The 11,531-nt window shown below is 39.2% G+C and overlaps 1 protein-coding gene and 1 long non-coding RNA gene across 3 annotated transcripts in view; both read right to left on the bottom strand.

The window, feature by feature from the left end:
• Samd5 (sterile alpha motif domain containing 5) overlaps positions 1-11,531 on the bottom strand; it is a 420,211-nt gene that overhangs the window by 253,522 nt on the left and 155,158 nt on the right. The gene's annotated exons all lie outside the window — the stretch shown is intronic.
• Positions 6,455-11,531, bottom strand: part of LOC116097755 — an 8,523-nt gene continuing 3,446 nt past the window's right edge. For both annotated transcript variants that reach the window (XR_004121548.1, XR_004121547.1), the window contains one exon: positions 6,455-9,853. This is a non-coding gene — a long non-coding RNA (uncharacterized LOC116097755). The remainder of the gene's footprint in view (positions 9,854-11,531) is intronic.

An 11,531-nucleotide genomic window follows, 5' to 3' on the forward strand; every position in this document is an offset into this window, starting at 1 on the left:
ATATATATATATATATATGACAAAATAAATAAAATGGCCAGATGATGAAGGAAAGAGAGAGGAAAAAAGAAAGGAAACCAAGAGTCACACAAAGGAATTTTGAAAGAATGATGTAGAATAAAGAATAGATGGAGTTCAAATCCATGGAAGAACCCATAGTCAACAAATAATCTACTCAAAGAGGGAGAGGGCATGTATGGAGCAGAAAGGGTTAATCTCTGGATTCTGGGATGTGTGCTATGTTTTTTCTGTGGTCAGAATAGTGAGGGACTTGGGGGTATTTGCATTGCAACAGCTGATCTAGCTGCTCGCTTCATATTTGTACATTTTTCTGAATAGATGCTGTACTGTAATAAAAAGTTAGAAATGAAAGTAGAGAATATTGTTTTAATATATGCTACAAGCACTTGTGATTATTTCACTAAGGAATTACCAAAGGAGTAATTCAGAAATGGTCTTAGAAACTCTGAAAGGCCTCCTGGGTGTTCACAAGCATAAATATATTTTTAAAGTAATATTTCAACATTATGTACCTCTTCTATTGGGTTGTAGTTATAACAGAAAAGCAATGGCCAGAAGATTGAATCCTCCTAGGGAGGAATTTATCAGTGCCACAGACTCGTGCTAGTGACCATTGTTTGCTCCTCTGCCATGGATCCCCTCACTAGAGAAGAAAAGGAAGAGATGGCGGGGAGGAGGGGAAGAATCCATTTCACTTAAGAGGAATTGATGAGGCATCAGAAATTAACATGTAATACATTTATTTTCAAATGAATAAATACATATTACGAATGTTTCCGGGTGTTAATTTCTCTCAGAGGAAGCAGCAGCATGGATGAGTGACAGGAGCAAAACCTCTTCAGAGCCCTCAACAGTGTTTAAGAGGAAAAGGAGCTCCTAGGACCAAGAAGTTCTGAGAATCTCTCCTAGGAAATGTAGGGTCTCTCCAATTATTTTACAACTGTCTCACTTACATGTAAATAAGCCCTTTTCTGGCATTTGAAAACTTTAGAAGGAGTTAAAATATTCATCCCGCAATCAATTCTGTTCGCAAGTTTTATTCTAACAGGCAGACTCCTCCAATGACAGACAGGCAGTGCTCCAGCCTCGCCTCTGTCTGAGTGATTTTCCCAGGGACCAGGCAGAGGAAGGACTGAAGGCAAGATGGCAGCTGTCAGTATATTCCGTGAATGAAATATGGTTCAGTGGGGCAGAGAAGGGGAAGTATTCTTATTCACAATACATCTTTGGCCAACCTAGAATTTCTAAGTTGAACAAAATCCCAAATTCATTTTTTATTGGATTTTTATATGTGCTCTTCTATCATAGGTATTAAATAAAGTGAAGACAACTCATAAGAATTCCAGACTTATTTATTCCCTGTCTCAAGAATGCAAAGAAGAAGCATAGCCACTATTGTGTCAATTCTTTGAACTGGTGAAAATATTAAAGATAAAGATAGTGTTTAAAAACCTGATGGTTCATTGGGGTCTGGTGGTCTCAGGATGCATTTCAGAACATATTGCTCAATTAACGAGACTGGCATTTTGTAAACTGAGTATAATGCCGTGATCGGATTCAGATATCCATTAAACATTCCAGTACTGAAACACCCACTTGTCTATCAACAGATAAATTAAAATAAAAATGTGGTCTTTATACACAATGGAATTTTACTCTGTCAAAAAAAAATACAATTATACATTTCTAGGGAAATGGATTGAAAAAAATAAAATTACTGCCCTTAGTCATCACAGAAAAGCAAGATAAAACTACATCCACAATCTATCTTAGCCCACTCAGATGGCTAAGAGTTAAAACAAAATGACAAAATGACAAAATGACAGGTATGTGGAGAGAGTGGAACACCTATTCACTCTTGATGGGAGTGTAAGCCACTACAGCCACTATAGAAATCAGAGTGGAAGTTCCTCTAAAAGGTATAAATAGATCTTCCACATGCTCCAGCAATGGGAATATGCACTCCTGGCACATTACCAAAAAATTCCATAACCCACTAATAGATACTTGCTCATTCATGTTCATTTCTGTGCTAATTCACAATAGCCAGGAAATGGAAACAGATTGGATGCCCATCAACAGAGGGGTGGATAATGAAAATGAGATATGCATACACAGTCGGATATTATTCACCAATAAATATAAGTGAAATTTTCAGGTAAATGGATGGAGCTGTAAATAATCATCCTGCATGAAGCAACCTGGATTCAGAAAGACAAACACCACAGAGGCTCTTTCATGCATGGATGCTAGCTTTGGGTCTTAAGACAAATGTGTTTAAACTGGAGTACCGAGAGAAGGCAGGAAACTAGTAAGGGTCCATAGGGCGATGTTAAGAGAGTGGTATAGACCAAGAGTAGTATGAAGTGGGGGAGGGGATTAATGGAATTTGGCATACAAAGGAGGTAGGGGTTAGCCATATAGGGTGGAGGAAGAAATATAAGGAGGGATAGATTAACAATAGAAACTGTTGAAAATGCCATTTGAAAAACTGCTTCTATAGAAGCTTACACACATGCAAACACACACACACACACACACACACACACACACACGCACACCAATGAAGTTTAATTGGAGTTACCCTATAATGAGGAAACCAGGCCTCTCTCAGCCATGACTCAAAGAGAAGGTGACTAGGTGGAGCCCATTGACCACCATAAATGGGAGAACTTCAGAAGAGAATCCACTGATGGAGATTTCAAGTTAGTACCACAGTGGGAAGATGATTCTGAAAAGAAATTCAGGAGACTAGCTAGGGTGCCTGCATACTCTTCTGCTGTGTACCAACTGGTGCATGCCTGAAAACAGAATTACCCAGTACCAGGATGAGGGTCACATGGACAGGGATAGATCAGCTGGGACTCACACAGGGGACACCACTCAGAAAGGACACCTTACAATTCATTGGTCATAGTGCAATGTCTGAGAGTCAATGAAATATTTATCTGATATGCAAAGAAAAGAAGCCTATCACAAGGAATAGAATTATACAGTATCAACATGGAAATGGTACAGATGATGGAATTAGCAGAATAGATGTTACACATGATGCAACTCTCCTCAGTTGATCTGATAAGGCCAAGGAACAGAAGAGGAGATTAAATACAGACATGAAGGATAAAGGAGACTCCCCAAATCAAACCTTAAAATGAAATCATGACATTTAACATGGGAGTCACATGAATACAATTAATAGTAAATTAGTTCCTCTAGAAGAAGATATAAAATCCAAATCAGTCCCAGGCATGCTTTTAAATACAGGATACTCAGAGATATATATTTCCAAATTCAATATTCACCCTATGTATGAGGCAAGCATTATACTGGTGCCAAAACCTTAAAACCATACTTCAGGAAAACTACCGATAAATTTCCTTCATAAACATAAATTCAAAACCACTTAGCAAATCTTCAGCTAATCAAATCCAAACAAAAGTGTAAAAAATATGGTTAATATAGCATGACTACATGGAATTGGTTCTAGGAATAATAGATTGCTTTAACATTCAAGTTTTAATTAACATAGTTCCCCATTTGAACAGACTAACAAAATAAAGTCGGAAAAAGTAATAGAAAAAATAAGCAAATGTCTAAAGGAAGTATCTTCAGTTTGATAAAGGTAATCCATGAAAACCAAAAGATAACATCCTACTTAATGACAAAAGATTCTATGGATTTTGTTTATGAAGAAAACACACTAGTGATGTCGACTCTTATCATACAGGCCAACATTACAAAGGAGCTAGTAAATGAATGTATGTTGTCCAGAGCAGGAGAGAAGAAAGACTGATACTGTTTGCAGCCATATGCCACTTAATCATAAAAACTTAGTCTTATCTACCTACTGGACCAACTATTTGAGCTTCATAATTTACAGATTTATGAAAAGCAAGACAATCATTGATTTACTGTGTACTGTCAATGAGTAAGCAATTGAAATAAAGTTGACATCTAAGATACAAGAGAAAATCTGGAGTTCAAGACCTACATATTTAAATCTACAAAGTATTATTGAAAGGATAGCTGAGGAACCCAATGAAAATGTGGTTATGGATCTGAAGGTATGATTTTGTTAATAAAATAGTTCTTCCACAGTGAACTTATAGATTCTTTAGAGTTGTAAATAAAATTAACATGTAAAAATAAAAGACCTAGAAAATCCAAAGTAACTTTAAAGCAGAGAGCAATGTTGGAGTTCTGACATTTGATATCAAGGCTTATTACAGTCAACAGTAATCAACACTGCATTTCAGTGACTAAGAGTGGATGCTCCAGTCCTAGTTAGAAGGGGGAACAAAATAATCAAGGAACATAGAGGGTGGGAGGGAGAGAAAAGAGGGAGGGGAAAAAGTGGGGCAGAATCAGGTCTGGGAGGAGATAGAGATGTACAGGGGATCAGGACATTACGGAGGTGTGTAGCAATGGAGGATGGGGAACTGGGGGTAGCAACCAGAAAGTCCCAGATGCCAGGAAAGCAAAAGCTTTCCAGAAGGCCACAGGGTTGATATTAGCTGAAATACCCCACAAAGGGGAGGGAGAACCTGTCAAGACCATATCCAGAGGATAGGCATGGCCCTCTGGTTGAGGGACGGGGCCACCCACCCATCTCCAAAATTTTAACCCAGAATTGCTCCTGTCTAAAAGAGCAGAGACAGAAGAAAAGGCCATCCAGAGATTGCCCCACCTTGGGATCCATCCCATAAGCAAACACCAAACCCAGCCACTATTGCTAATGCAAAGAAGTGCTTGCTGACAGGAGTCTGATGCAGCTGTCTCCTGAGAGGCTCTGCCAGAGCCTGACCAATATAGATAGGGATGCTTTCAGCCAATCATTGGACTGGGCACAGGGACCCCAATGGAGGAGTTAGGGGAAGGACTGAAGGAACTGAAGGGGCCTTATCTGGCATCAATGGGAGGGGAGACCCTTGGTCCTGTGAAGGCTCAATGCCCCAGTGTAGAGGAATGCTAGGCCAGTGAGACAGGAGTGGGTAGGTGGGTGAGAGAACACCCTCATAGAAGCTGGGTAAGGGGAGGTGGGATAAGAGGTTTGCAGAGGGGAAACCAGGAAAAGGGAATAACATTTTAAACATAAATAAGAAAGAATTATAAAAAAAGATGGGTAAGCAGGGTATCTCTGTCTCTGTCTTTCTCTCTCTCCCTGTGTATACTAATAAAATTATAATATATATATAAATATAAAATTATATATGTATATATGTATAATATATGTATATATATGTATACTCATACAATTTGGTAACTATATAACTACACATAGTACATAATTGTCCTGCTGAATACACTCTTCCATAGAAAGCTACTAGGAACTTTTGGGGACAACTATCATGTATATTTTCCAGGCTGTAGTGATGGTTTCCTGAGAGCATCTTGGTCGAAGCATACTTTATGTGCAGTCTACTATATGCCAAACATAACTCACTAAAGGTATTTTAAAAATAGCGTTCTGACACCATGCCAAGATGTCAATAACGTATCAAAGTAGTGTTAGTCAGATGGACTTCTCCCCCTCCATGACCTCTAGCTATTCTTTCAAGGTTGCTCCATATCATTGAGTACCCAGCTTGTACTCTTTATTTTTTTGTGTTTGAATTTGAATAAGACTTGTAAGGAGAGCAGAGGGTAAGAACAGATTAGATCCCTCTCTTTCTGCCCACCAGAAAAGAGAGCATTCTGTAGACTTAAAAAAAATATATCAACAAGACCCTAAAAAGGAACAAAATAATCCTGATTTATTACTTATGTTACTGAGAGCGATCTGGCAGGAAACAAAACCAGCAGTTAATCTGCCAAGCAGAAAAAAATGCAACTCCTTTGTCGGTTGTTACACAGCGTTCGGCTGTTTTATAGTGGGAGTCTATCAAATTCAATACATTTTACATGATTGCAAATTCCTTAAAATCCGAAGACTCTGCAACAGTGTAACAATGAGGGACTGTGGTACTTTACAATAACAAATTTGGTTATTCTTTATAAATTCTAGTGTTTTATTTTTAATAGTAACAAGACACAAAATGCTATCAATGTTATTTTAATATAAATGAATATGTGTGCTTTAATGTGCATATGAAAAGATAGGAATTGCTTTGCCTCTGCACTCAACCATATAAAATAACAATAAGACAATCTTATGGGTAAAATGCATCTATAAATATCTGTGATAATATTCCATGAATTACGCATTATTCTGCCCCACCTCCATCCCTTGGAGTAAATGCCCTTAACCAAAGATCCAGGCTGGGAGAGATGATGCTCTTTATCCTTTCTGCTTAAGCTCTACTAAATGCAACCTTAAGTGGGCAGCTATTTGCAGAGTAATCTGAGATGACACATGGGACAACCCAGAACTGTTTCAGTTATCAGGGTAGAGCCTAGCCTAGAAGTGGGTTGCTTGTTCAGTTTTTGGCTGGCCCTCTGGCTGAATGTGATCTACCCCACCCATACCCCTTAGGACATCTGAGAGCTTCTCGGCTCCTGATGTTCTCCTGTCCTCACTCTTTAGCCATCTGTCATGCTTAAGTACCCTCCCTTTTTTCTATGACATTGATCTTGGCCCTAAGTACCTCCACCACCCAGCACATCTCCGTCACCAGAGGATCCCATTTGCTCTGGGCTCATCCACCCCGTTCTCTGGGCTTTTGGGATAGAACCAAACATTTGCTCTCATTTTCTCCTTCCCTAAATGAAGCTTAGTTTCTCTCAAGCTCAGAACCTTTCATCTTCAGTACCAGGGCCATGGCCACGGGGCTGCTGCTCTCTCTGCCCTCGGTCATGGTCTCCACAGTCTTCAGACCTGTCTTCTGAAGTAGGGCACATACGGCCCTGCTTTCCTCTTCCTGCAGCTAACCCCGAAGCTTCAGGTCTGAATCTGTCACCTTTCCTGGGACCTTCCTCATCATGCAATGCAGCAACTTCTTTAGCATGTGGTGACTTCCTAAACTTGGTCTTAGGCCTGGTTCAGTCCAGGGAGGTCCAGGTTCCTAGAGCCTGAGAATGAACTCCTTATAATCTCAGATGACAACCTAGCACTCAGCCCTGCTCACTCCTCCTGTTAATCCTCAGCTGTTAATATTGCTTATTGCTTTGAAGATTTGGTTTATGAGATGAGTTGAAAATATCCCATTATCCTTACGGGATAAGGGAATGATTTTTTCCCTTTGATTTCATAAGGTAAGCCCACATTGAATGCCACTTTTCATTTATGCTGTCCCTTCATCAACTGACCCAACTTCCATTACTTCAGACTTTCCTCACATCTCCCCTAAGCCTGAATCACCTCCCTCCAACCCCCAAATCTTGTTCTTTAGGCAACCCCAGGCCATCTTGCCTCCGTGAACACATCTTTGCACATAGCGACTCCTCCTCCACATTTGTATTCCTTCCTTAAGGCAAGTTCAAATGTCTCTTTCTCTTTGAATGCACCCACTTTCCCACCTGTCTTAGCGTGACTCATCCCTATGTGTGTTACTGACTGCCTACTATGTGTCAGTCATGATTTGAGATCTACAGATCTACTGATGAGTAGAAGACATTGAAATCATTTGGGGATTTCACCCTTTTCAATGGGAGGATGATAATAACAAACAAGAAAGATGATGAACAGAATTAGCTATTAGTAAAGGGACAAAAGACAGGACAGGAAAGTAGTAAGGACTGAGAAGTGGCCAAGAAGTTGCATCATTAACTAGGGTAGTCTAAGGCAGCCCTGCTCATGAGATGACTTTGTGGGAGTATCTGAAAAGCTGTGTGAAACCTGCACACAGGACATGGATGACTTGAGCATCTTATTGTCCAGTGGGCATCAAATTCCGTGAGAACAGGTCTAATGCATATTTGTGCCTACCTTGTCCAGATTCCCAGTACCTGGGGGAACTTGTAAATTTGTGATATGTGAATTGAAATTAAAGCTCACAACATGCTCTGTTCACTTATCCCTGTCTGGATACACCTCATATTCTCAGGTGGATTTTCTCTGGGGTAACATTATTGATAGGTAACGAACTGAAAGATGGAAAACTTCAATTACCATAAAAGCAACATGCTCCTGCTTTCCAAGCTTATAAAATAAATAGTTAAAAGATAATTGTCCTTGGTGTTGATATAGAGAAGCTTAAAGGTAAATTCTTAGCATTTTCAATATATTTATGAGTCTAATAAAATGCAAAGAAGTTTTTTAAATGCCCTTTATTAACATAAATGACCAGAAATTCCATGCAATTCATTATCAGAAATATAATGATTCACTACAGCTCTCTTAAAAGACATTTACTGCCATTTCACTTGAAATAAATTCTGTGAAGGTATTGCAACTTCGCCCTTGTTAAAAAACATGGTAATCTAAAAGTAGCTGAAAACCTATACTTAAATTATATTACTGGACCAAGAAATGTTATATCAAATAAAACAATTTGTATAGGTCTCAATTAAAATAAACCAACTGATAGCCTCTGCACCCAGAGCCTTGAGGAAATGAGTTCGTCTGACTCAGGAAAAGAGCAAAGATGTACTTAAGCTTACTGAGATTCCATCCCTGGAGGGTTAAGCTACCTCTGGCACATCTGTCTCCTTTGTTATTTTGTAGTGTGGATATGTCTGTAGCTCTCACTTGGCATGAGCAAACCAAAAGGAATGGGCTCAGAATGGATCTTTCATGCTTCACACCTGAGATTATAATACTAAGGAAAGCCCATGAATATAGGCTAGCACTGTGGTCTTCATTGAAGCATTTAGCCTGCTTGTTAGAACAATAGCTGATCAATAAAACTGTAGAGAAAAAAAAGAGTGATGTATGATCCTCTGTTAGTCTCTAAATAAAACGTCTTGATATGAGTGTTATGGTTTTTATGTCTGTGTGCCCTCTGCCTGCCTCTCATCTCCAAAACTATGCAACAACACAAAAATTGTTTTCTTAACATGCCAATTTCAATAAATTAATCGATCACTGTACTGAAAAGGCTGGCCAAATCAGCTATCAGCAGGCTAGACTGAAGTGATCAATTATTGATGTCTGTATGGGCAAGAGTTACTGTTTTCACATATGCTGTTCTTGGCTTCAAAGGATGCTAACGCCTCCATTATGGAATAGACATGTGATGGAGGAGAGAACCTAGCTTGTGATCTGGAACGGAGGGCAAACGGTACGGAGAAGAGAGGCAGCTGCTGGAGTCAGCTGTCCTTCTTTGCAGAATCTCGGTTTGCTAAAATCTTACAGCTGCATCTTTTATTTAATAAGGCAGGAGAGTCATTCAAAGAGTATAAACTAGCTACCTCCCAGGACCATAAAAAATGAGAGGATGATGCTTGGTTGAGGGTTAAACAAGGAAGCAGAATCCTTTCTCTTTCAAGTGGGAAAGGTTTTTTTTTGTTTTTTGTTTTCCAGAGCTCTGTAGCAGAACACAGAAATAGAAACCATGAACATGATGTTGGAGCACTCTGATACCCCAGACCCTGGGTGGAATGTGCTGGGGAGGACTCAGAGGTTGTCTGTCCGGTTTAAGACAAGACAGAGATGAGGATGGCCCTGAACACTGCACTAGAGCTTGCAGGGAAACTCGTAAATTTTAGGCTTGAGAGAGAACGGGTGGGGGTCACTAAGCATCAGCTCTGCAGGCCAGCTTGTGAGAGATGTTCTTGCTGTGACAGACAGCCTGGGTGTCAGCAGTTCTCTGCCTTCCTCCAATCCACTCCATGTCTATCACCTAGGATGATCTCAGATTGTCTTGCCTCTCCTTCCAAACCCGAAAGGCTCTCCAGGGATAAGCTGCACTCAGGAATTGACACTTTATCACAGCTATTGTCTCCATTTTCTGCTCTACCCAGAAGAGACATGAAAGAAAAAAGACACAAAAGAACAGCTTTCTGTGAATATTTACAGCACAATATTATGTCATTACAGAATGCACTGAACAATGGTGATTAAGTAGCTGGTTGTACTTACGGATAATCATTTCTAATAATTACAGAGCTTAAAATTACCTTGTACAATATAATCATTTTACTCATTACCCAAGAATCTGAAGATCATTACTTATTATCCCCTTTTTCCTAACAAATTAACCTCCACTTTCTTTTAAAATCCTGTCTATATAGACCAAGCCCTCCCCTCCCCGCCACCGCATGCTTTTAACTGCTGTGCACTGGCAACACCATAGATGGAGCTGAGTAATGATGGCTAATGCTTTCATTCTCTTCTTTCAATTTCATCTTCTAGTGATTCAGCACATCTGAAGCTCAAAAATAAAAACAACATTGGCATTTAACAATAGTTATGTTACTGAATCCTGCTCTTGTTGAACTATATAAATTTGAGATCATAAAAAAAAGAAATAAAAATTTCCATTGAAGCAATACTTTTCAAAAGAAATAAGCTAAAACACTGTAAGTCTTTTGTTCTTTTACTATTAAGATTATCTAGTCTGGATCTGGTAAAATGGCTCCGTGGGTAACGTGTTTGGTGTGCAAGCATGAGGGCACAGATTCAGATCACTGGACTTGCATCAAAGCTGTATGTGGCAAACACACATTTAGAATCTCAACCGTGGACAGGAGAAGAGAGGAACAGTGAGAGAGTCAGAAACCAGACTTGCTGGACAGCCAGGTCTGTCTAAAGAGCAAGTGGGGGGAGAAAAAGAGGAGGATATCACAATGTAGACTTACAGCTTGCACATATTCCTGCATGGGTGAGTGACAGAAAGACAGACAGACAGACAGACAGATGCACACATACACATATGCACACATCCTCACATATACACCAAAAATTATCTGGGTTGAAACTTTCAAATGTAGAATTCTAAATAACTAATATTTAAGGAATCCATGAAAAGCTACAGATAGCAATAATCAGATTTTCTATTTCTACATAGTTCTTCTCTAGAAGTCCCTAGCCAATAATAAAACAAGTGAGATATTTTAGTAAGAGAGGAAGCAAGGCTGTCACTTACCTAGAAAATCCAAGACAAAAAATAAACCATGGACTACCACTTGGCCCAACACAAAGCCATGTTAAATAGTTCTTACAGAATCAGCAGTGGTCGCTGGTTTAAAACAAATGAATTGAGAAGACATGAAGGAGCAATAAAGGGATGTTGGAAAAAGCCAATGTTCGTGTGCACACAGGAGGAGCTGATGTGGTGAGAAAAGGGAGAAGATTAACACACATGAAGTCCACGTTTTTATATATCAGATAAAAGGCAACTTTTACAAAGGAAAAACCAGTATACTCAGAACAGTTTGAAATAGATGAATTCCTGGGGTGGGGGTTAAAAATGGTTAAAGTGGTGTCTGTTTTCTGGGCTTGTGGGTGAGTTGGAGAAGGTTGCAAAGAAACTGGGTTTCATCATTGTATCTGTGTAGTATCTCTTTTGGGAGTTATTTAGCTAGTTATATATGTATTTTATGTATAAAATGAAGTCATGAATTTTCATTAAAAGCAAGATTTCCCAAAAGAATAAGACATGTATATATATATATATATATATATATATATA

Source organism: Mastomys coucha, unplaced genomic scaffold (genome assembly GCF_008632895.1).
Source record: "Mastomys coucha isolate ucsf_1 unplaced genomic scaffold, UCSF_Mcou_1 pScaffold2, whole genome shotgun sequence".
Lineage (NCBI taxonomy): Eukaryota > Metazoa > Chordata > Mammalia > Rodentia > Muridae > Mastomys > Mastomys coucha.